Source organism: Stegostoma tigrinum, chromosome 10 (genome assembly GCF_030684315.1).
Source record: "Stegostoma tigrinum isolate sSteTig4 chromosome 10, sSteTig4.hap1, whole genome shotgun sequence".
Taxonomy (NCBI): Eukaryota; Metazoa; Chordata; class Chondrichthyes; order Orectolobiformes; family Stegostomatidae; genus Stegostoma; species Stegostoma tigrinum.
Window position 1 is genome coordinate 68,763,333 of NC_081363.1, and position 27,845 is coordinate 68,791,177.

General features: G+C 40.6%; 1 protein-coding gene across 3 annotated transcripts in view; it reads right to left on the reverse strand.

The window, feature by feature from the left end:
• fsip1 (fibrous sheath interacting protein 1) overlaps window positions 1-27,845 on the reverse strand; it is a 353,871-nt gene that overhangs the window by 249,837 nt on the left and 76,189 nt on the right. The window lies entirely within an intron of this gene.

Below are 27,845 nucleotides of genomic sequence, written 5' to 3' on the forward strand. Positions count from 1 at the left end.
CAATGTCCATTGTCAAAAGGTGTTACTGACTGCTGGCCAGTGGATTGTGCCCTTAAACACTGATATCAGTTATCCAGAATCGAGGTCTGAATGAGCTAGGGTCAGTAGGTACTCACTCTGACTTTCAGATTAGGAATTGTTACCTCTAATTTCTATACGGCAGATGGTAGAACAGGAGCCCAAGAGCTGATGATGTAAGATTGGATGGCAATGAGGGTGATCATGCCTGTTAATAAGCCTGTCACCGTTCACTAGTAAGAACCACATCTCAATGTCTGAGAATTGGTTAGAAAATGCGATGTCTTGGTCTTGACATCAAGAAGTGTATCTCTTAACACATGTCCCAGATTTCTCATCATAGCCCACATCATTCAGCATCTGGGACGATTCCACCCAATATCTTTAAATCATTTGATGCTAGAATTCATTGCTCCAGGTGCGGAGTTAAATAAACACACAAGTAGAAAAATGTTCATTTACACATAAAATATTAACATACTAGCCTTCCCCCTCCTCTGATGCTGCTTGGCCTGCTGTGCACCTCATCCAGCTCTACACCTTGTTATCTCAACATATTACAGCAAGCAGCTTTGGAAGAGAACCCAGACTCCTAAGACTTACCTTATTGGAACATATATCGTCACATGATGATATACCACTCTAGGAAAGTCAGTTCAACCATTTCAAGGGATAAAAGATGGATTATCAGAGTGAGATGATGACAGAGATCATACAGATTAATGTTCATTGAACCAATTTCAAAATTAAAGGTACAAAGTGTTGCTATTTTATCTAAAAAAAATCTCTTGGTCAAGGAGAATGAAACAACAACCACCTGACAGCACCGGTGGAACACCACTCGAAATTACAAGAAATACTGAGAGTTATATTAAAATGCAAGGTTCAATACCGTATAGAACAGTGTATGTCATCAAAAATCAATACTGCTCATTTCTAAGCAAAAAAGCACACTTTATTGTTAAAATGCTAAACCATGTGAAGAACTTTAACCAGTTCAGACATAAAATAGCAGTGATCATTGTAACTTTAGTCAACAAGAGGAAGACTTCTTAGGTATCAGAAGAATGTTTGTTGAATTGAAGAGAGTGAAATTTGGTCTATGGCATAGCTTCATAACTAAAAGAGCAGAGGATATCATTGATTTCACAAATTTAAAGGAATTATTCAACTGTCCTCCAATCAGAGACAAATCTTCAAATTCCAATCATCGCAAATCCCAGACACCACATCCACCAAGAGTCAGTAGTAAACTCTTGGCACAATCAATTCATTAGTTTAGAAGCAGTACTAACTGCACAATTGGCTTTACTGTGACTGAATCTGATTACAAAAAATTAAGGTCACCAAAACGTATACATGAGAAGAATTACATTGAAGCCGGCCTTATTACAAAGGAAAAAGATCACTTCTAGCAAGAGCACAACTAACTTCTCTGACATGTTTGAGGAAGCAGCAAAGTTGACAAAGAACACGTTCCCTGCAAAGATCTACTAATAATTGATTTCCAGAATTTTTCAGTAGCAGTAACGTATAGTTACTCTTAAGCATAGCCTGACATTTTCCCAAGCACTCTCATCTATCTTAAATGTAATGCAAATAGCTATGAAGTACAATATAATTTACCTGTTCTGTTAATCAAGACACAGTCTATCTTCTGATGAAGACTTCATTTTACCATCCCTCCCATTTGCGAGACTAAGACTACTAAAAAATATTTAGAGACAGTAGATCTAGCCAACGCATCCCAGGAGAACACAATGCCAACATACAAGATGCTGGCAGTCAGATATGCCAAGAATTACAAATAGAACCTGACAGGAATCAACTTATTCCCCTCTGAATACTCAAGTCAGAATAGCCTGCTAACAAATATAGCGACAAAACAATCCTGCTTAATGCGGTAGTAGATTCGCCAACTTTAGGTACATTTAAGTCATCATTGCATAAGCATATAGACATACATGGAATAGTGTAGGTTAGATGGGCTTCAGATCAGTATGATAGGTCAGCACAACATCGAGGGCCGAAGGGCCTGTACTGTGCTGTAATGTTCTATGTTCTATGTGTCAATAACCAGCCATCTTAATACTTCCTAAATGCACAGTAATATGTTTTATTGCATGCCTGTTATGAACTGCTTTTTCTTGTTTGTTCTTTGATATTATGATTGCGTGTTTTGGTAAATCCAGGATTTTAGTAGGCCTGATTTCAGCGCAGTTAAGGTCTAGTTTGTATTTCTGAAGCAAACAAATTTCCACCTAAAAAAATTCCTCTCATTCATTGTGATAATGTTTCACAGCAGATTGTCCATTATATTTTTGTGAATTATTAAATCTGCTACATGAGTGATGCAAGATTTGAAAACGCATCACTCTAATGGACCTGATCTTCAACAATCATTGTGTCTGCATTCAGCTTTGTTTTTTCAAATAAGAACAATGTACTCACAAGCTCCTTGTATTAAACATATGCAGAAGTACCCCTAAACTATGCTGCTAAAGTGATTCCAGCTGTACACTACATTCCAGAACAAACTTCAATACATCTCATCAAGAACTCTCAACACCACATGTACGGTCTTCCAAAAACTTAAAACTTCAAACGAAAGCACTACCAAGAAACAGATATTCATTCTAAACACACGGTAAAATATATGGCTGTTTGTTTCAAAGAGTTAGTTCAAATGATGATGGTCATGTTAAACAATGCTGTTCTTCAGAGTACAATTTACATCAGTATTTTGCATTTTTCAAAGTAACATGAATGTAGATAATTGTCCTAAAGCCATTTATAGTGGTGTAATGTAAAACAAAAATGATTCACAGCAGTCAAGTATTCCATTTTTGAAAAAAGAATTAAAGAGTATAACATAATAGCTCAGTTTTCTGTAGAATCTTTGCTTGGAGTTTTAGTACTTAGGAACACAACATCTGGACGATTTATAAGACTATCATGTGTGGTTTGAAAGTTTTGTTTTTATTCTGAAATATTGATCATTGTGGCAACTCTTCATAAGGAAATGAATGTCCAACTATTGCTTTCCTTTTATCTCACACCTATTACTTGTTGATTCCATAAAGTTTAGAATTTTCTGTAGAGTTAAGATTTTATGTGGCAATGTTTCAAATCCTTTAAAGTTACTGTTAAGGGATCATTCCGTTACTGTGTTCCAACACATCCCTGAGGTATTTCTCTCTCATGTGTTTAATTAAAGTGCATAACTGAAGCAAGAGTAAAATCCAGTACATCATAATGTAATAAACCAAAATAAAAAATGTATTTCCTGACTTCCACTTAAACTCATACAGAGTTTGTTTCAAGTTTTAAAAGAAGTAGAGGTCAATCCCGCATTGAAAAAAAAAAGTAACTTGCTAAACAGAATGAAATAATAATAAATATTCTCTGATTTATGATCGCAGATGACAAAGATTCAAATTTGGCAGCAGATTACCAACATCATATGATTCTGAGGTGTGCTCTAACATGGTACAGAGAACTTAGCCACAATAATTTATAAACATTATTTGCTCAAGTTGGAAATTTTCATTAATTTTACTCCTAATTTCCACACTCCCTTGCCTTCACATCGCCAAACTGCAACTTGTACTTTCCCTTGCTTGACTTCTCTACCTTTATGTCTGAGTGCCGGCTGTCAAACAAGTTCTTATTTTATTCACTCACGGAACATGGGTGTCATTGACTGAGCCAGCATTTATTGCCTGCCCCTAGTTGCCATTTTAAAAGGTGGTGGTGAACTGCTTTCTTGAACTGCCACAGGCCACTTGCTATAGGTAGACCCACAATACTGTTAGGGAGAGAATTCCAAGATTTTGACCGAGTGACACTAAAGAAACAGTGATGTATTTCTAAGTCAGGATAGCGAGCGGCTTAGAGGGAAATTTGCAACTCATGGTGTTCCCATGTGTCTGCTGCCCTTGAAATTCTAGATGGAAGTGGTTGTGGGTTTGGAAGGTGTTGGTCTAAGGATCTTTGGTGAATTTCTGCAGTCCATCTTGTAGGTCATGCACACAGGCATTGAGTGGATGTGGTGTCAATGATGCAGACCATTTTTTACTGGATGGTGTCAAGCTTGTTGAGTGTTGTTGGAGCCACATACATCCCGGCAAGTAGGGAGTATTCCATCAAGCTCCTGACTATATCTTGTTAACATACCTGTATTGATTACACTTCCTTCACCTCCCTTGTTCCATAAATGCTGTTTCATTCTCCTGGTATCTGTGTCTCGATCACATCCGTTTTGATGATGCAATAATCAACTCCAGTCCTTTCAATGGATCTTTCTTTTCCCTAAATGAAGATTTTCTCCCACTCTGATGCACAGGCCCTTTGACCACATCTGATCCCTACCTACCCCAAGCTCTCGGAACAAAATTAGGTCACTTTTTTCCTTCCTATCACCCTATCTGCCTCCACTATGTCCAGTAAATTGTTACCACCAAAGAAATCTCAGTCCTTTTCAGTGTCCCAAAAGAAATATTTCCCTCCAGGACATCATAGCTCATTCTTCAGTCAGGTCCAACACCCACTCCTATTCCCACAACATCGTTCGAAGCAACAGCAAGCAATGTAACACCTTCCCAATCAGCACCCATCTTTGCATCCTCCAGATGTCCCAAACAGAGGTCTACTTGTACTTCTTTCAATTTTGATGATACTGGATGAGATTGCAAAATGTATATCATGATCTGTTTAAGTTTATCTATTTTTAAGTATGAAAACCTTTAAAACCCAAGGTTTTTACTAAGTGAATAAAGCCACAACACAGAGATTTCTATCCTGTATGGGGGATTCCTTTTCTTCATTCACAATAATCTAGCTTCAGAATTCCCTCACATGTGTTCCATTATGGACTTGGTCAATGATTGCTCTCATCCAGCAAGTACAATCTCTTCTCCTGAGACTGCATTTCACTAAATTTTGAAGGCCATACTTCAATACATTCTCATGGTCATAATTCCAGATCTTTTAAAGTAAGGTAGCTTTAATAAGCTGACCCTGCCCCGGATTTCTCAAAGCTCCAATGTTTCACTGCTGCACAAAGCAAATATTACTTATGGATTTCTCTCATGCCCATTCATGTCCACACTAAATTATCAATGGATCCATTGGATTTCTTCCAAGGTCTGGGTGCCTCCTAAGAATTTTGAAAGGCTGAACTGCCTAGAGCCTTCTACACTGGTATCTTTTTTTCGTCAGTATAAAGGCTTTTCCCCGCTGTCAAACACTCCTAGTTCCACTGACTTTTCTTTCTCTGCCTCATGCCACCAACAGCTGCATGCACACACCTGTTTGCTGATGCCTAAAGATAAAACCAGAATGCGGGGCCAAATGTACACGAACTGTTCAGCTCTGTACATACACTGGATATTCTGAGAACTGCAGTTCTCAGCCTCTGCCTAATAACGAAAAGGTAAGTTAGGGTTTCTTAACATAATTTAGTAACCCGTCGTTCCTGCTAACATTGAGTTCAGATCTGTCATAAACAGACCAAACTCAGATTGGGTGATCACTCTGCTGGAGACCCAGTCCACAAATATGACCTTGGGCTTTGGATCACTCCATGTAATTTTAATTTGGGTCCTGCGGTGATAGCATTTAAAGTAGTCATTGCGGTCAGTACTTTTCTTATTTATGTGGACAATTGTTTGAGGTAAGGTTTCTGAGTAGTAAACCAATGCCAGAGCAAGGGCCTATCAGCACTATATTGATGTGCAAATGGATTAATAACTGCTTCAAGTATGTATGAAAAATGTTTCTCATTTGTCCCTATCCAATATAGCAGTTGGTATACCTCTAAATTCTAATTTTTGGGCATGAGCTTCCTGGCTGCAATTCAGGAGCCTTACAAGGCCATGTAGCATCTGAAAAATGTGTGTTACACTAGCCAATTTAATTCTTTAGATTCTTTGAATGGTCCTTTTGATATCATTAATACGAATGACTTACAGTCTGTCATTTTCTCTGAGTAGTATCTTTGACTGTTGGTAATTTGAAACTGTGAAATCCTAAACTGCGTAATTTTCTATCATAAAGCTAATTGTTTAGATCAAATTACTAAATAATTACAACCCTTCAGCACAAAAAGAACTGAATAATTAGACATAGACCGTGCTCAAATTATAAATATAATGACAATGGAGAGGTGCTATAAATTCAAAGTTGACTGCTGCATAATGCACAGAGAGTATCCAATATAAATGAAGCACATAAATAATGTTCTTAGATGCAATCTGATGATAAAGTCGTCTTCACTGCTGAAAAAAGTGCAATTCTCACATTAATCAGATTGCATTTCTGGAAACAATATCTTATTTGTAAATACATTAGACATCTGGTTATATCAAAACACTTGTGGAAATATCAACTGCCAAAATTCTTAAATAATAAAATGTGAGGCTGGATGAACACAGCAGGCCAAGCAGCATCTCAGGAGCACAAAAGCTGACGTTTCGGGCCTAGACCCTTCACAAAGCATAATGCAGTTAGTTTCTCTTCACAATACGTCCTAGCCTACATGGGCATTTTTGTTAAATGCCTGTTAAAGTCTAGTATTGAATCAGTAGAATGGACACCAGATAAAATAGTGTGAGGAGAGATGGCAGACATTAGGTAAAACAATGGGAGAACAGAGAACAGACACAATAAAATAGTGTGAAGAAGAGATAGAAACATCTCAGTGGTATCACAAGAAAGTTGTGTGTTGATGGGTCACAGTAATTTTGAAAAACATCAATTTATTAACTAGCAGAGGAAAAGGAAGTCTGTATAGTTACAGAAAAGGAATCTGATTTGTGAGGAAGAGTAGTAAATTTCTATGTTTTACTAGTTCCCAGTTTATAGTTAATAGTTTTAAGATTAAGGAAAAATTAGCAAAAGTAACAAAAGTTAAAGTAATGTAGCGTAGAAGTGTAAGATTAAGGTATGAGAGAGAAGGTCAGCCAAGCAGAAAACATGTACTGTGACACGTGGAGAGCCGTAAGTACTCCCTGTGGCCTAGCTGAGGCAATGTGTAAGAAGTGTCATTGACTGCATAAGCTTGAACTCTAGGTTTCTAAGCTCAAACAGTGCTGTTGTTACTGACATTCATCCATGGGGCAGAGGACCATGTAGACAGATTATGAAGAGAGGTAGCCACATCATAAATTAGGGACAAGTTTGATAAGGAATGGGTAACTGCAAGGCAGACCAAGAGAAACAGGAAGGAGAACAGGGATCTCCATTGGTCCTACTCACTGACCAATTTTCCATTCAGGATATTGATGAGGACAATGTACACTTGAAGGGGTGCAACAAGAGACAAGCCCTTGGCACCACAGGAAAAGCTGAAAAGTGGAAAGGCAGGACTGATTGGGGATTCTTCAGTGAGGGTAGCATTACAGCATTTCTGTTCAACATGACTCCGGAATGGTTTGTTGTTTCCCTGGGACTAGGGCAACAATATGACTGAAATAACTGCACAGGGGTTGGTATTCCATCACCAAGTCATTCTTTATTTACGTGTGGACAGTAACTCAGAATTAGTCGCCTAAAGTGAGGAGATTCTAAATCTCCTGGGTTTATTGGTGAGCCAGGACTTTCTTGATTGGTCCAGGTTAACAAACCCAAACAAGGACCTCTTAGTCAACCCGGTCCGCCTGATTTCATTCGCTACAATGAAAGAGAAGGATATTCTTCTGGGGAAAGGCTAACTGCCAAAGGTCCACCTTGGTACTATGACATAAGTAGGAAAGGGCATGTGGTCCTGCAATAAGAATTTAGGGAGCTAGGTGGAAAATTAATAGGCTCGAGGACCTCTAAGTTAATAATCTCCAAGTTCCTCCCAGAGCCATGTGCAAGTGAGTAAAGAAATAGAAAGATAATGCAAATGAATGTGTGGCTGGAAAACGTTACAAGAAGGAGGGCTTTCAATTCCAGGGACACTGGGATTGGCTGAGGGGGAGAAGGCATCTGTAAAATCAGGAACTGACCTCGTTGCAGGGTGATTTGATAGCGCTGTTAGGAAGGGTTTAAACTAACACAGTTAGTGGGGAAAACCAGGACAGAACATTAGCAAGTAATACCAGGGTACACAAAATGCTGGAAGGTGCAGACAGCACCAAAATAGAGAATACCATGTTAATGGGTGCAGTTACAGAGTCATAGAGATGTACAGCACAGAAAAAGGCCCTTTGGCCCACAGCATCTGCAACAGTCAGAGGCAACCACCCAACTATTCTAATCCCATTTCACAGAACTTGACCCAAAGCTTAGTTTCATACAGTTAATATGATTGGGTAGTTAAAGGCACAGATTGCCTAGTGGGTTATGATATTGTGGCAATAACAACAGACTTAACGAAAGGCAGATCTGTATGTGAAATATTTCAGGTTGCAAGATGTCTGGAAAATACAGGAAGTTATAAAAAGGAGACATGTCTTTCTTAAGAAGATCATAGCAGCATAGGAGAAAGGCGGTTTGTCAGAAGATCTATTTGACTAGACTAACTGCATTGCTCACCAACTTGCTCACTTTAGCCTACCACCCAGTGGGAAGGACATAGAGGAATTAATCTGCAAGGATTACACAGATGTCTAAACATTATGCAGTACTCATAGGAAGGGACTCTAATTGCCTGCGTATTGTGAAGAACAGTCTTTCCCATGTTCAGGAGAATTTCAATAGCACTTGTCCAGTTCAACAAGAAAGATTGGTGAGAAAATCAGTAGCTGAACACTGAGCTACTTTTAAAGTGCAGATGGTTTGGGCACAGTCAAGGTACGTTGCCTTAAAGGAGAAAGGTGGGACGATCAAATCCAGAACTGCTCAGACAAAGGAGTCAAAAATTCAATTAAAGATTGTACGAATCAAAGTTGTACTTCTCAGGTCAGAAACTTAACTATCCAGAAGTAGAAGGCTCCACCTATATACAACAAAATGCACAATTGTCCTCTCATATACAAATTCATGTACAGCAAAAGAAAGGAAAAAATACACTCTCTCTCTAACATACAGCACACAGTTAATATTGGGTATTCAACTTGCCAAAATTAGAAAACTACATTAGATGTTGACTGATTATAACTGATTTATGGAAGTAACAAAGAACAAAGAAAATTATAGCATAGGAACGGGCCCTTCAGCCCTCCAAGCCTGCACTGATCCAGATCCTCTATCTAAATCTGTCACCTATTTTCCAAGGATCTGTATCCCTCTGCTCCCTGCCCCTTCATGTATCTGTTCAGATACATCTTAAATGACACTATCGTGCCCGCCTCTACCACATCCGCTGGCAACGCGTTCCAGGTACCCTCTGCGTAAAGAACTTTCCACGCATATCTCCCTTAAACCTTTCCCCTCTCACCTTGAAATCGTGACCCCTAGTAATTGAGTCCCCCACTCTGGGAAAAAGCTTCTTCTATCCACCCTGTCTATAACTATAATTTTGTAGACCTCATTCAGGAGCCCCCTCAACCTCCGTCTTTCTAATGTAAATAATCCTAAACTACTCAACCTCTCTTCATAGCTAGTGCTCTCTATACCAGGCAACATCCTGGTGAACCTCTTCTGCACCCTCTCCAAAGCATCCACATCCTTTTGTTAATGTGGTGACCAGAACTGTATGCAGTACCCTAATATGGTTGAACCAAAGTCCTATACAACAGTACATGACCTGGCAACTCTTGCACTCAGTACCTGGTCCAATGAATGAAAGCGTGCAGTATGCTTTCTAGACCACTCTATCGACCTGCGTTGCCACCTTCAGGGTACAATGGACCTGAACACCCAGGTCTCTCTGTGCATCAATTTTCCCCAGGGCTTTTCCATTTAACGTGTAGTTTGCTCTTGAATTGGATCTTCCAAAATGTATCACCTCGCATTTGTCTGGATTGAACTCCATCTGTCATTTCTCCACCCAACTCTCCAATCTATCTATATTCTGCTGCATTCTCCCACAGTCCCCTTCACTATCTGCTACTCCACCAATATTAGTGTCATCTGCAAACTTGCTAATCAGATCATGTATACCTTCCTCCAGACCATTCATGTATTTCACAAACAGCAGTGATCCTAACACTGTGGAACACCACTGGTCACAGTTCTCCATTTTGAGAAACTCCCTTCCACTACAACGCTCTGTCTCCTGTTGCCCAGCCAGTTCCCTATCCGTCTAGCTAGTACACCCTGGACCCCATACAACTTCACTTTCTCCATCAGCCTATCATGGGGAGCCTTATCAAATGCCTTACTGAAGTCCATGTATATGACATCTACAGCCCTGCCCTCATCTCAACTTTGTCACTTCCTCAAAGAATTTTATCAATGTGGTAAGATATGACCTTCCCTGCATAAAACCATGCTGCCTATCACTAACAAGCCCATTTTCTTCCAAATGTAAATAGATCCTATCCCTCAGTATTTTCTCCAGCAGCTCCCCCACCACTGACGTCAGGGTCACTGGTCTATCATTACCTGGATTATCTTTGCTACCCTTCTTTAACAAAGGGGCAACATTAGCAATTCTCCAGTCCTCCGAGACCTCACCCGTGCTCAAGGATGCTACAAAGATATCTGTTAAGGCCCCAGCTATTTCCACTCTCACTTCCCTCAGTGACCTGGGATAGATCCCATCAGGACCTGGGGACGTGTCCACCCTAATGCCGTTTAGAATACCAAACACTCCCCCACCCGCCCCTTCTTATGCCGACTTGACCTACAGCAATCAAGCATCCATCCCTAACCTCATGTCCCTCTCTTCGGTGAATACTGACGTAAAATACTCATTAAGAATCTCACTCATTTTCTCTGACTCTTCGCATAACTTCCCTCCATTGTCCTTGAGCATGCCAGCCCTTTCTCTAGTTACCCTCTTGCCCTTATGTACGAATAAAAGGCTTTGGGATTTTCCTTACCCTGTAGGCTAAAGATATTTCATGATCCCTTTTAGCCCTCTTAATTCCTCATTTCAGATTGGTCCTACTTTCCTGATATTCTTCCAAAGCTTTGTCTGTTTTCAGTCGCCTAGACCTTATGTATGCTTCCTTTTTCCTCTTTGCTCATCTCACAATTTCACCTGTCATGCATGGTTCCCTAATCTTGCCCTTTCTATCCCTCATTTTCACAGGGACATGTCTGTCCTGCACTCTAATCAACCTCTCTTTGAAAGTCTCCCACATATCAAATGTGGATTTACTCTCAAACAGCTGCTCCCAATCCGCATTCCCTAGCTCCTGCCAAATTTTGCTAGAGTTGGCCTTCCTTCAATTTATCACTCTTCCTTTCAGACCACTCTCATCTTTGTCCATCAGTATTCTAAAACTTATGGAATTGTGATCATTATTCCCAAAGTAATCCTCTACTGAAAATTCAACCACCTGGCTGGGCTCATTCCCCAATACCAGGTCCAGTATGGTCCCTTCCCGAGTTGGACTATTTACATACTGCTCTATAAAACCCTTCTGGATGCTCCTTACTAAACAGTAAAATAAACAGTAAGATAACAGTAAAATATAAATATTGAAGACAGAGCATGAGCATTAAACTATGGAGAAAAAAAGGAAAGAAGTGACAAGCAGAAAAGGTCATTCATAATTTGCTGTCCAGATTGGGGGGGGGGGGGCGGGGGGGGCGAACCATTTTGGCCCTCGTGGCAATGGTAGCCACTGTGTTTACACAGGAACTTTCAGGGTATTAACTCAGCAGTGATGAAAATACAGCATTTCTTATCCAATTGGTATATATGTGTGCCTTGTACAGGAATTTTGGGAGGTGAAGGAACTCCCACAGTAGTATCACAGATAATGGGAACTGCAGATGCTGGAGAATCCAAGATAACAAAGCATGGAGTTGGATGAACATAGCAGGCCAAGCAGCATCTTAGGAGCACAAAAGCTGACATTTCGGGCCTAGACCCTTCATCACAATAGTACTCCATGTTCTTTGTGAGAAACATGCTGTCAAAGTAAACTTGGTGACTTTAATTCTCCCCAAGATATTAATGCTGCAGGATTCTGCAGTGGTAACGTTACTGAAAGCACAGACAGGGTAACACATCATTGTATGTTTTTCAAGTTATTCATTACCAAGTACTTACATGATGCAAATGCTATTTGTCACCCTGAGCCTGAATTCTATCCAGATCCTACTGTAGGCTGTAATGGGCTGCTTCATTATTTGTCAAGTGGCAAATGAATTAGACACTGGAGCTCTGTCAGCAAACAGCCTTCCGCTTAATATTATATTAGAGGGATGATGCTGCTTAAGAGAGTTAGGCAAAGAATGCTTCCCTAACTAAATCCCGCAGACAAGGTGTCTGACAATCACGATACTCTGCATTCAAAGGCTTCAGTCTCATTCATGCTCAGTTTCTTATTTCCAACAGCATCAACTTTGCCAAGTCCTGGACCATCAACATTTTGAGGGTCACTACTGGCCAGAAACTTCCATCAGACCAAGTCTCACTACGAGTAAAACTCCTACCTGTCTAAATCCTCTCTATAACATATACAAAGCTTATATTTCATCTCTCATTGATACTGGAGTTTATGGTTAGGATTTAACAAAAAGTTATTTAATTGACAATCTCGTAGTTTCACTGGAGACTTTTGAACAGTTCAGCTAAACAGCTCAAATAGCATCCGTTCCCCACAGCTTTGCTGCATCCGGTATACAGATGCTTCTGAATGCCACATGGAATTAACTAGGTTTGCTGAACAATGGTTCTGTTTCCTTCTTACCTCTTCTGGAAATGCTATAACGAGTGACATTACAGTCCCAGCCCTGAAAAAGCTAAGCTGTACATCCATTTATAATATATGATCATAATTATGAACAGATAAACAGACTCTAATTTTGTTTTGAATGCTCTGCACATTCATATACATATCGTTCGTCATGGCTCAAAATAATTTTGAAACTTTTGCCTCTATTCCTTTTCCATGTTTTCTTTTGACATGCCATGTACAGCATTATTTTACCGTTAAAAAACCTTTTTTGATCTGTTCTCTTCCAAAATCCTCATGTAGATAACATTGCAAGACTACAATTGATTTCAGTTCCACACATGTAATGTTGCAATATGCTGACAAGCAATTAATAGTTGTTAAACATGAAACAAATTATGGAAATTAAAATTGAGTGCACCAAGACCAGTGACCTGATGTATTTGGGTAGGTAATCAATTTTCGTTCCTTTCAATGTCAGGCGAACACCAAAAAGAAACTACTTTCATTAGTAACTCTCAATGGTGCATTATAAGTTTTAATAAAACAAATTTCTCACATGTTCACAAACACCATGTAGGCCAGAAGGCATGAGGATGGTGACTTCAGCATATTTCTATGAAAAGGTTACCAGAATGGGGTATAAATCATTATACCACTATCTGATGATCATCAGACTTAGTTGTTTTGGTGCTGCAATTAAGTGTTAATTTTGAATTTATCTTGAAACAATGATTTGAAATATCTAAGATTTGAAGAAGTCTTGATTTAAAATAGGCTTTTAATGTAGCCCATTACTGCAGCAGTTTGTTTGCATAAAAATAATTGTTCATACATTCAAATCTTATTTTGTCTACAATCAACATGAAAGCTATTCCTGCATTCATTTCCTTCCTTGGCATTTTAATTCAAATGCATTTCTGTGAACCATGACAAGACCGACAGCTTGCAGACATCTTTCTCCACCTGCTGGCAGCTCATGGAGTAGCAACAACTTACTTATAAGCAATGCCACTCCAGCCAGCAGACCATCCTAAAATTTGCACTCGTAAATCATTCCATGCACACAACACTAAAAACAAAATTTTGAGCTTGGCTCACTTACGTTCACATAATGTGGACATGCTGGTGTTGGACTGAGGTGGACAAGGTCAGAAATCAAATGACTCCAGGCTATAGTCCAACAGGTTTATTCGAAAACACAAGCTTTCGGAGCCTCACTCTTCCTTCAGGTGTTAGTGAGAGAGGTAGTATCAGACACAGAATTTATAAGTAAAAGATCAAAGGTTTGTGCCATTGGTGAGGTTGTACTAAACAAACTTAACATGGTGTTAAATCTTTAATCAGTTAGAAGCTTTTAATTGATTAATCCCTGAATTCCTTTGAAGTCACGGTCCTGAGAGCCCTAAAGGTTTTATCAGTGGAAAGAGGAGGTGACATTTTAGGTCATGCAATGCATGTTGGATGTGAGACCTTGGTTAGAATATGTTTGTTTTAGTCTGGAATCAGACTGGTTTTATTTCTAAAGTAGGAATTCATAAATGACATTTGACTATCTATAAATTGTGTGCTCTTTGAATAAATTAAAACATATCTGTAAATACAAATTCACCCCACAGATTCATGTGTGTGTGTGTGAGTGTGTGTGTGTGTGTGTGTGTGTGTGTGTGAGAGAGAGAGAGAGAGAGAGTGAGAGGGGGGAGAGAGTGTCTGCCGTGTCTGTGTGTGTGTGTGTGTTTGTGTGTGCATGTGTGAGAGAGGGGAGAGAGACAGAGAGGGTGAGTTTGTGTGTGTGTGTGTGTGTGTAGACAGTGTTGTGAGGTAACCTGTAGTGCAACATGAGCCCAAGTTCCTGCTTGAGGCCATCCTCATGGGGACTGAACTTGGCTATCAGCCTCTGTTCAGCGACTGCGTTGCTGTGTATCCCGAAGCCTGTCTTTGAAGGTGTTTAGCTGAAGATCCAAAGCCGAACACTCTTGACCATTACAGTGTTCCCCGACTGGGAGGGAACATTCCTATCTGGCAATTGTTGCGTGGTATCCATTCATCTGTCGGTGTAGCGTCTACATGGTTTCGTTAATATTCCATGCCTTAGGGCATCCTTGCCTGCAGCATACAAGATAAACAACACTGACCAAGTCACAAGAGTATCTGCCATGTATGTGGTGGGTGGTGTTCCCACGTTGATGGTAGTGCCCATGTGGATGATCTGACATGTCTTGCAGAGGTTGCCATGATAGGGTTGTACAGTGTTGAGGTTGATGTTCTCCGGGGAAGGCTGGGTAGTTTGCTGCGAACAATGCACACACATCATGGATTACCAAACACAAAATTACACAGAATATTGAGAGATCGTTCAGCCCAATTCGGCTGCACTGGTTATCAGGATTTCATAACTATGTATGTACAAGCTAGGGAATAAACAGATTTTATATCAGCATCTTAAAACATTCCAAATGCTTTCATTAGTTGGAGAATTTATGGTACTGCAAAACTTGTTTAAGAGACAAAGTCTAAACAGAAATAAAAACAGAAAATGTTAGACAAACAGATAAAGTGAGTTGAAATGTTAACTCTATTCCTCTGTCCACAGATTCTGCCAGACCTGTGAAACATTTCCAACATTTTCGGCTTTCAGTTCAGAGATCCAGAATTCACAGCATTTTCATTTGGTGAAGGGAGATTTTACACAGCTTTCCTGACATAAATAAATTGAAGGAAACCAAAAGTTTCTTCCTTGGCCTCACTATCTGATGACAACGGCTTTCAACATTTGAAACATTCAACAATACTGAGTAGCATAACTGCAACCAATCTTTTATTATCCAGCTTGTAAAAAATAAGACCACCACACCAATGCTCAAAATGATATAAAACATCATTTCTATCTCTGGAAAGAAACATTTCCTTTAAATGCTTCTTTCTTTATTTTCTCTGAACATTGAACCACTCCACCTTCATTTCAGCATTATAAAGCAGTCAGTTTCTGTTTCGCTTAAAATTTTTTATGACCTTTTGAGTTTTACAAAAACAATAGTACTACTCAGCCAAGGCTGGAAAATTATACTTGCCAACTACCACGGTCGAAGTTACTTTCGAGCTCCAGTATGTTCAATGTAAAACACAAATCACCAGCCTGTTCATTCTAATTTAACACAGTGAAAAAAATAAACCCAGTAAAATACAGCAAAAGTCTGACTTTTGATGAATACAGCAGCATCAGAGGAGCAGGAAAGCTGACATTTCAGGTCTAGACCCTTCTTCAGAAATGGAGAAGGGGAAGGGGCTTCTGAAATAAATAGGGAGAGACGGGGAGGCAGATAGAAGATGGATAGAGGAGAAGACAGGTGGACAGGAGGCAGACAAGCCAAAGAGGCAGGCATGGAGCCACTAAAGGTGAGTGCAGGTGGGGAGTTAGGGGGGGACTAGGTCAGTCCAGGGAGGACAGACAGGTCAAAGGGGCGGGACGAGGCTGGTAGGTAGGAGATGGGGGTGAGGCTTGAGGTGGGAGGAAGGACAGGTTAGGGAGGCGGGAACAAGCTGGGCTGGTTTTGGGATGCAGTTGGGGGAGGGGAGATTTTGAAGTTTGTGAAGTCCACATTGATGCCATTGGGCTGCAGGGTTCCCAAGCAAAATATGAGGTGCTGAGCCCGTGGAATTGTAGTGGCACTGCAGGAGGCTCAGGATGGACATGTCATCTGAGGAATGGGAGGGGGAGTTGAAATGGTTCGCGACTGGAAGGTGCAGTTGTTTAGTGCGAACTGAGCAGGTGTTCCGCAAAGCAGTCCTCAAGCCTCCATTTAGTTTCCCCATTGTAGAAGAGGCCACATCTGGAACAACGGATACAGTATACCACATTAGCAGATGTGCAGATGAAGATGCGGCGGAGGCAAAGGAATTGGGAATAGGGGATGGCATTTTTGCAGGAAGGTGGGTGGAAGGAGGTGTATTCTAGGTAGCTGTGGGAGTCAGTGGGCTTGAAATGGATACCGGTTTCAAGGTGGTTGTGAGAGATGAAACAGAGAGGTCTAGGAAGGAGAGACAGGTACCAGAGATGGCCCAGCTTAAGGTTGGGGTGGAAGGTCTTGGTGAAGTGGATGAACTATTTGAGCTCCTCGTGGGAGCACGAGGTGGCGCCGATACAGTTATCGACGTAACGGAGGAAGAGGTGGGGTTGAGGGCCAGTGCAGCTACAGAAAAGGGATTGTTCCACGTAACCTACAAAGAGGCAGGCATAGCTTGCGCCCATGTGGGTATCCACTGTCTACCCCCTTTGTCTGTAGGAAGTGGGAAGAATTGACAGAGAAGTTGTTAAGATGTTCACCTGCGCATCTGCCAATGTGGTATACTGTATCTGCTGTTCCAGATGTGGCCTCCTCTACATCGGGGAAACTAAACGGAGGCCTGGGGACTGCTTTGCAGAACACCTACGCTCGGTTCGCACTAAACAACTGCACCTCCCAGTCGCGAACCATTTCAACTCCACCGCCCATTCCACAGACGACATGTCCATCCTGGGCCTCCTGCAGTGCCACAACAATGCCACCTGAAGGTTACAGGAACAGCAACTCGTATTCCGCTTGGAGACCCTGCAGCCCAATGGTATCAATGTGGACTTTACAAGCTTCAAAATCTCCCCTCCCCCGACCGCATCCCAAAACCAGCCCAGCATGTCCCCACCTCCCTAACGTGTTCTTCCTCTCACCTATCCCCTCCTCCCACCTCAAGCCCCACTCCTATCTCCTATCTACTAACCTCATCCCGCTCCCTTGACCCATCCATCCTCCTTGGACTGACCTATCCCCTCCATAACTCCCCACCTACACTCACCTTTACTGGTTCCACCCCCCGCCTCTTTGACCTGTCTCTTCTCCACCTATCTTCTCTATCCATCTTCTATCCACCTCCCCCTTTCTCCCTACTTATTTCAGAACCATTTCCCCTTCCCCATTTCTGAAGAAAGGTCTAGGCCCAAAACGTCAGCTTTCCTGCTTTTCTGATGCTGCTTAGCCTGCTGTGTTCATCCAGCTCTACACCTTGTTATCTCACACTGGCTGAGGATGTTAGTGAATATCTTGTAAATGTATATGCCTGAAATACATCCAAATGAAATAGAAAACCCTCTCCAGCTTGGATGTCATTCATCCACCTGGTTTTCTACTTGCATAACTATGCTATGAAGGCAACTGATTCACGTGATTTGGAGTTGAATTTGCCGTCAAACATATACCTCTCTTGAAGGATGTTTAGTCTCCACAAATCTTGTCGGAGAAGGTAGTTTTATTCATATATTATTTTGGATAGTACTGTCATTGTTTTTTAGGTTAAAACATAGACAGTTAAGCCGACTGTGCTGTTTTGGTCCTATGTCACCTAAATAGTTCATTTGACTGTATCAAGAATCTGCTACTAATTCCAAGTTGATGTGGTGTCGAGTATGCTTGAAGATCAGATTTTGATGATTTGCCTGCAATTGGAAGTCTACTGAATAATTCCTCCACACCTGTGAAATCTTCTGATCTCTCTGCCATGAAGAGCTGTTTTATACCACAATAACTAATCTTGAGTCATTTACATTTTCTCTTGGGTCTCAAAAGAATTGCTCACTGAACCAATGAAATCGAACTGTTGTAGAATAAAGTTATGTTGAGCACTGGCATTTGGCTTCTCAGCGGACTGACGTTTTTCAGCATACTTTGGAATTGCTCTTCTGCTCAGAAGTGAGGAGTGTTGGCTTATGACTATGCATACCTGTTCCACAAAGTATTTGTCTTGTACTTTAAAATTACTTTCAGCATTCTGGTAATTTTGAGAAGTCATCTGCCTGCAACATACAGTTCTCCGTCAGAAGGCTTTTAATCTCTTTAAACAAGAGATTTATTTGATAATACAGTAATACACAGCTCAGTATAACGTTTTAAATGTTATGGTGATTATTAACCTGAAGATCATATGTGGTTTACATGAGCCACTAATTATCAGTAAGAATAGTTGAATTGCATATTTAAAAAGAGGTATATCATCATAAAAGGATGTGTGCTGTAATGAGGGTGTGTCTTGATACTGTGTGGTTTCTTCTAAACATGTTTGCTGTTAGATACTAACCTGTCTGTGCAAGCAATCATTGTCAGTTCTGTGATTTAAAGGTTGTCTTTAACATTGGTGTATTTCTCTGGGAAAATCCCAGTTGTTGCATTGGTGTAATATAAAGTTAGACATTGTTTTTGTTTGTTTTTTTTCATCTCCATATCTGGAACAATGACTTGTAACATCAAGACTTCAAAACATTTTACACTGGTCTATCCGTGATGTTCAATCACTTTGTACCTTAGCAAGTTGCCAAAGTTTGACGATCTTCCTGAGCTACGTTAACCTCCTGTTCCCATCATTCTCTTGTGCTGTTTTCAGATTTTAACTCCTACCATCATGTGGTTGGATCATTCCAATAATGAGGAGCTTTTTTGTTTGTAACATATCTGAAAAAAGGTATCAGAAATTCCACCTACAGATGCTTCTCCTAATGACAAATAATGTTTTTGTGTGACCTCACTTGAGAGAAAATTGCCACAGAAAATTGTATTATAGGGCAATCATTATAGAAAATTGGTATATCTTTACAGCAGAAAGTGCACTTTATCCAAACAGCATCCACTATTCATCAATTGTGTATTAACCAATTCACTTAGCAAAACACACGTTATAGAAGAAATACCTTTACAATTCTGTCCAAGTTAGTTCGGGTTGTAAATCACCATAATCAAAAAATTCTGACAATGTATAAACAGAGTTAACAGAATTGTCAATGTATTCTCCTGAGAGCTGTATTCTTCCACTAAACATTGTTTTCTACATTACATTATGCACCAGTCATATCTCACTAGTGTGAGACAACAAGGTGTAAATATTCTTACAATATTACCAAAAGGTATCGACTTCTTATCTTACATTCTATTATTTTAAAACATGATCTGCTACTGGACCTACAGAACAATGAAAAATGTTTTCTTCTATGTCCCTGAGCTTCTTCGGTATTGCTGCCTACACTGGCATTTATTATCCATTCCTAGTGTAGGATCAAAAGGAATTTTAATACTTCATGAGTGATTTAGTTTAGTTATAATCACACAAAGTACATTTATTGATTAAACTAATATTATGTTATTTACTCTGCTTAACTGTAGCCAGTGCAGATTCCAGTACTTTAATATGACTGCTAAATGTAACTTGACTAAAAAACATAACATTGAAGTTTAAATTGTAACCCAAAGTTTACACTAATTGCCCTTGAGAAGGTGACGATGAGCTGCTTTCTTGAACTGCAGCACTCCATCTGATTTAGGTGGGCTTACGACAGTGGTATGAAGATCCAGGATTTTGACTGAGTTTTATTTTTCAAAGTGCATCTGGAACTGGTACTAAAATTGTCTTGCAACTTCGACCCACTTAGCTCCTCCCGGGAACAGTCCTTTATACCCTTATAAATGGGGCTTATCTCTTGTTGTCAGTTAACATTTGGAGTCACAGAATACCTTATACAACAGTTCATTAGAATCTCCCACAAGCACGGTGCACATTATGATAATATGCTTTACGATAGTCCAATGCTTTCAGCTGTTCCTCAGGGGACTTTCCTAGGTCCGAGCATTTTCAGCTGCTTCATTATTGGCTTTCTATCATCAGACTGTCAGAAGATGTGATATTGACTGATCATTTCATAATGTTCAATATCATTTGCAAATCCTCAGATGATAAAGCAGCTCAAATTTATATGCAACAGGATCTGGAGAACACTCGGGCTATGGTTGATAAGTGAAAAAGATTCACACCACATAAATTCCAGGTAATGATCATCTCAAATAAGAGAATTTAAGCATTTCCACGCAATGATAAATGGCATCACTAATATTGAAACTCCTATCAACATCCCGAGAGTTACCATTGACCAAAAACTGAACTGAATTAGCCATGTAAGTACAGTGGCTTCAAAAGAGGATAGAAATTCTTTGGCAACTATCTCGTCTCATGTATCAGTCAATACTATGTGGAGCTGGAGGAACACAGCAGGTCAGAGAGAATCAGAGGAACAGGAAAGTCAATGTCAAGACAACAAAATGTGAGGCTGGATGAACACAGCAGGCCAAGCAGCATCTCAGGAGCACAAAAGCTGACGAGTCAATGTTTCAGGTTTACACACTTTCATCGGGACTAGGTGGGAGAAGGGAGCTGGGAGATAAATAGGGGGAGGGGATTGGGGCTGCGGAAAGGTAGGTGAGACGGTGATAGGTGGATGCAGGAGGGATTAGTGGAGATTGGTCTTTGGGAAGGGTGCAGTGGACAGCTGGGAATGAAGATGGACAAGTTGTGTCAGGTCAAGACGGTAGGGGTGAGAGGGAAGGTTGGACATGGGATGAGACCGGGGGTAGGGAGATTTTAAAACTGGTGAATTGTATATTGAGGCCATTGGGCTGTTAAGCTCCCGAGGCAGAATATGAGGTGTTGTTCCTCCAGTTTCCTTCTCCTCAATGCCCTGTCATCATTTCCTAGACACAAGTCAGAAAAATAATGCAATATTCTCAACTTGCTTTGATGGGTGGAGTTCCAATAACGTTCAAAGAGTTCAACACCATCCAAAACAAAGCAATTAGCTCAATTCACTCCGCATCCATCACCCTCAAAAGTCACTCCCTTCACCATTGATGCATACTGGCAGCTGTGTATAATGTCTACAAGATACGCTGCACCAACGCTCCAACAGTACCTTCTACAATCACTACCACTTAAAGGACAAAGGCAGCAGATTCATTGGAACATCACTACCTACAGTGATTTCCTAACAGTGTTGTAAGTGCGCCGACATCGCAATAACTGCACCAGTTTGAAAAGGCAGCTCATCACCACCTTCCTCAGGCAATTAGGGACAGCCATTCAATTCTGAAATAACCAGAGATGCCTACATCCCTTAAACAAAATTTCATCCTGCTCCACAAACAGAGGTCATAAGCTGGCCCTCGGGACATCTGATTTATTATCCTCCTTTGCCATTGTGACCTGCGCCTGTTCATGCACTGTGCTTTTAAGTGATATTCCATACTCCATGCCAAGTAACTAGATCCCATGTGGAGAGTATTTCTTAACTGGTGCTTGGCAGGGAAAAAAATAAATAATATATATTGTGGAATTGTTCATTTCTCTCCCTAGACTCTACATCCAAATTATGCCGAACAGTATAAGCAGCAAGTGATAGACAGAGTTAAGTGCTCCTACAACAAATGGATTAGATCTAAACTCTGCAGTCTTGCCACATCCAGTCATGAACAATGGTGGTCAATTAAATAACTCACTGGAGGAGGACTCTCTACAAATATTCCCATCCTTAATGATGGAAGAACCCAACACATCATTGCAAAAGATGTGGCTAAAAATTTGCAGTAATCTTCAACCAGAAGTACCAAATAGATAATCTAAGATAACAAGGTGTGCAGCTGGTGAACACAGCAGACCAAGTAGCATCTTAAGAGCAGGAAAGCTGACGTTTTGGGATGAAGGGTCTTGGCCCAAAACATCAGCTTTCCTGCTCAGCCTGCTGTGTTCATCCAGCTCCACACCTTGTTATCTCGGATTCTCTAGCATCTGCAGTTCCTATTATCTCAAACAGATGATCTATCTCAGCCTCATCCAGTGGTCCCCAGCATCACAGATGCCTGTTCTCAACTAATTCAATTCACACCATGTGATGGCATCAGACACTGCTAAGATGATGTACCCTGACAACATTCCAGCAATTGTACTGAAGATTTGTGCTCCAGAGCATGCTTCTGCTTAAAATTAAATCTAAAATCTAAAAAAAACTAGAAGGTCTAGTCTGTGACAGCTGGCCACGTCTAGACTGCTTCCATCGTTCCAAGTTTTAAAAAAAAAGCCAAGGCCTCACAAATTGTTTACTTTCTCAGAAACAGCTCATTCCCTCTGCCTTACAACCTCGCTTCAAAAATAACCTGGCTAAAATAACCTCTTAAAGTGACAGCACCGTCACAAGAGATTGACACAGAAAATTGTATTATAGGGCAATCATTATAGAAAATTGGTATATCTTTACAGCAGAAGGTTCACTTTATCCAAACAGCATCCACTATTCATCAATTGTGTATTAACCAATTCACTTAGCAAAACACACGTTATAGAAGAAATACCTTTACAATTCTGTCCAAGTTAGTTCGGGTTGTAAATCACCATAATCAAAAAATTCTGACAATGTATAAACAGAGTTAACAGAATTGTCAATGTATTCTCCTGAGAGCTGTATTCTTCCACTAAACATTGTTTTCTACATTACATTATGCACCAGTCATATCTCACTAGTGTGAGACAACAAGGTGTAAATGTTCTTACAATATTACCAAAAGGTATCGACTTCTTATCTTACATTCTATTATTTTAAAACATGATCTGCTACTGGACCTACAGAACAATGAAAAATGTTTTCTTCTATGTCCGTGAGCTTCTTTGGTATTGCTGCCTACACTGGCAGTGTCACAAGTGCCATAAACAGAGCTATCAAACAGCATCTGCTCAGCACTAACTTGCTCAGTGACGCCCAGTTTGCGTTCTGCCAGGGCCACTCAGTTCCTGATCTCATTACAGCCTTGGTTCAAACATGGACAAAACAGCTGAATTCCAGAGGTGAGGCGGGAATGACAACCCCTGACATCAAGACTGCATTCAGCCGAGTATGACATCAAGGAGCGCAAGCAAAATGAGAAACAATGGGTACTGGCTGCAACATTTCCATTTTTATAATTCATTTGTGGGATGTGGACATCACTGGCTGGCCAGCAGTTATTGTCTGTCCCTAGTTGCCCTTGAGAAGGTAGTAGTGAGTTGCCTTCTTGAACTGCTGCAGTCAACCTGCTGAGGGTTGACCCAATATGCCTTTACGGAGGGAATTGTCGGATTTTGACCCAGCAACAGTGAAAGACCGGCGATATACTTCCAAGTCAGGATGGTGAGTGGCTTGGAGGGGAACTTGAAGGTGGTGGTGTTCCCATACATCTGCTCTTGTCTTTCCATGAGGAAGTGGTCTTGGGTTTGAAAGGTGCTTTCTGAGGAGCTTTGGTGAATTACTGTAGTGCATCTTTGCAGATAATACACACTGCTACTACTGAGCATCGGTGGTGAAAAGAGTGAATGCTTGTGGATGTAGTGCCAATCAAGCAGACTGCTTTGTCCTGGATGGTGTCAGGCTTCTTGAGTGTTGTTGAAGCTGCATAGTTACTGTGGCAAGTAATTATGCAGGAAGGGCTTCGCTAGTGGACCGCCAAGTCCTGGAGCACAAGCCTCCTGTACTATTGCCGGAGTGTTGTCAGGGCCCATTCCAGAGGTGGTCACCTCACGATGAAAAGGTGGATGAGACAGTCAATTGGGGGTGACTTATGGGCCACAAATTGCCATTGCAATAATCTCCCGCCTTCCCAGATGAAAAAAACGGGGTGGTGACCTGTCCGCCAGGTTTGTGCAGGAGGTTCCATTTGCCCAAATATGGAGGTAATCATTGGCACAAATGAAGTAGCCTCTGAAAGCCACCTTTTCTCCCTCCATGACCTCCACCACACAAGAAAACTAATCATCTTCTTGCAGTTGTATCTGCTGAACAATAGGCCTCAATTCTATTTAGGCATTTTAGACAACTGATTATATGGTAGCTTCTGGCATGGCAGAACTGTATTAGCAGGGCCTAGCATGATCTGTGAAGCTCTGACATCAGTTCTTAATAGATTCTGATCTGGTGAGTATTTTCGGTGACAAGGCCAGTAAGTCAGTTACCGATAAGCACGCCTGTACCCACACTTTGACTTTCTGCAGAAACGGGTGTGGAAGCTTCCTTTAGTTAAACAGGTGATACTGGTTTAGCATCAGGCTTCAATATAATATGATGAGGTGAGTTGAATTTCCTCAAATCTTTTTAGTTTGTGGAATTCTGAACTAAATCCTTCCAATTTGTTCTGGTTCCACAAATCATCGCAGTTGGTGTTTCGAGCAAGCTATGTAGCCTCAAAATGAACAATCTTGTTTGTGAATATTGCAGAATGCTTCTTTGATTTCTCTCCCTTTGTACCAGAGCAAAGTGTAGCTTCAGTTGAATATCTATTGGACCAGGAGGTTGAATGGTTGATGGCTGCAGACATTTGGGCTTCAGCCACCGCAATCTTTCAGAAAGAATCAATACCCTTGTTCATTTCAAACTTCAAATTGTTTTGTGATTATTGACAATAATATCTGCATTGTAGAAGTTTCTCTTGGGATCTCCTTATTCTTGGTTGGTACCAGGCATAGTTAGTCTTCTTATTATGTTTCTGAGCCGAGATTTTATTGCAGAATGCCATTTTTAAATGCACACAGGCACTCCCCACCATTCCCAATGACACACTCAATGGAGTCTTCCCCTACCACAATAGAAATATTGGATGATGGCAGCCACTGCTCCATCCTCCTTCTACCTCTGTCTTTTAGCCAATGCAAAAGAATATCTCTGGGCACTGAACCATACCAGTCCAAAATCCCATGAAAGCTCACCACCCCATCAAGTGAAAAGTTGGCTCCACTTCCGCTGAAATTCTTACCATCAGCAGCAGTCTTGTGCAGCTTGGTCCAGGCCCTCCAGCTAGCTGACTGGCTCAGGTAGTGCAATAGTATTCTTCATAACTAAGTTAACTTGTAGCTTATTTTCTTAGGAGTTAAGTTAAAGTTGCTTTCTCCATTTCATGTACCGTTTGAGACCACTTCTCACAATTTCTGTTGTTTTAGCACTGCTCTCTGCCTGTTTCAACATCTGCCAATTTACCACTGGAGTCTGCCTGTGCTAGAGTTTGGTTACATCTGCTTACTCTCAGGTTTTGCTTACTATCAGAGGCTGTCTGCTTCTTGCTTGCCTGTTCTCACATGCTTTGTCAGCGTGGCCTATTGCCTCAGATTGCTTGTCAGACTTCTGCCCAGTATACTTATCTATTTTGTCTGGTTGCTGCTTCTTCTTCAGTCCCACTTTAGTATTGCATCATGGCTACTGCTGCTCACATGAATTTAAGTTCTTGCACCAGTTTTAGGAACCGTTAAGGACCTTTCCCACTTTCCAGAGGAAAGTGTTCAGTGATTTTACTGCCATGTTGTAAACGTGTTCAGAGAGACAGAAAACAGGTCTTGATAGCTAGAACACTTAACTGAACTACATGTAATGTAAACATAGCAGGGAGATGCCCCTACATTATCATTTCATAATATGACCTACACACTGAAAACCTGAAATCAACACCGGTCATATCATCAGTTATTTAATAAGAGCCGTTTCCCTTATACAACACAAAACACTTGACACTGTTGAGGTCAAATTGTTTTATAAAGTTGCATCAGAACTTCCTTATTTTTGTAGTCTTCGTCTCTATTTACAAAAGCCCAAGGTTTCATCTGTTTTTAAATCTGTCCACACAATTTCAATAGTGTGTGCACGTCCATCCCTTCCTACACTCCCTTTAAATTTGTACCCCTTGGTTTATAATGTTGTCCTTTTTTTTCTACTAAATTTACTATTTTGCACTTCACACCATTAAAGTTCCTCTACCATTAATCCAATCATCCATCAGCCTAAATGGCAGCCTTCTCTTAAGGTCTATCATCATTCTACCAACTAGCCACTAAGCTAAGATAACAAGGTGTAGAGCTGGATGAACACAGCAGGCCAGGTAGCATCAGAGGAGCAGGAAAACTGACATTTTAGGTCTGGACCCTTCTTCAGAAAAAAAAACTAAGCTACATAGGTTTGTGTCATCCGCAATATGTGTTGAATGATTCTGATGCTCCTGGCAATATGCAAATAATATTTGAAAAGACATTGAAGCAGCAAGAGAGTTGAGGACTGGGATGTGCAGCAATGAGTAACAACGAGAGAAGAATGGTTTGATACCATGGCTTAATACGATTGGATAAAAATCAAGATAACCAGCCAATGAAAGCAAGGAAAACACAACATGGCATAGGAGGGTGGTTTGTAATTCAGACTGTAATTCGGACTGGAAGTTAGAAAGGCTGAGAAACTGAGTCTGCAAAGGACTGTTTGACAGTTATACGTATTGAAACATTTCCACGTCTTGTTTAATAAAAAATCAATCCAATGCTCTTGAACTGGATTAACCAAATATGATCAAGTATATATATACTCAAAGATTACAGAGTGGACCAAAGGTTACAAACTGATTTCAATGAACTTGAATGAGACCAAAGACTGGAGTGAACTGGCCATGTTTTCCATGGGAGGCAGGCAAGTTCTGCTGGCTAAATGGTCAGAGTGTGGTGCAAAATAACGCCAAAAGCATAGGTTCAAACCCCATACCAACTGAGTAAGTTCTCAAGAGCTTACGTTTTGCACAGCCCCACTTTGACCATGATCAGCAAACCTTAGACAGCCTGGACACTACATGAAGACAGAAATCACCTTCAACATTCACTTCGGTCTTAAAATACACAGCTTTTAAAAGGAACAAAAACTGAGGGTGTAGATTTACAGTGATGTGAAAAAGATACCAGGTATTTGTGAGGAAAAGCTTTTTCACTCAGCAAGTAGGGAATGGAATTCATTGCCTGGAAATGTGGTGGAGCCAGGTTCAACTGAGAAATTCAAGAGGGAACTGGATAATTCATCAAAATGGGGAGAAAAGCTTCATGCCAATGATGCTTGTTTGAAGATGGGCAGAATGGTCTGTTTCTGCACCATAACAATTTTGTGATTCAGTGATATGAGTAAACCAAAATTTACAGAATTTCCTACATTTGCTTCAAAAGGACTGTTGTACAACTGACCCATCTTTCCATAAGGATCACCCAACCAAAGATACACGAGTGGAGGGGTGAAATGGAGCTTAGTTGTTATTACATTTCATTTGAACCAATTATTACAGCACATTATTGTAGCAGTTTATTAGAACTAGCTATACTGACACCCATTATTATGGGTATTTAGCCCATAAAAACAGTTTCTGTATGGAATGGTATTGTGGAATGTTTCTGTCCTGACGGCATGGCAAGCCCAGTCATGAGCTTAAGGAACTTAGTGTTTGTTTT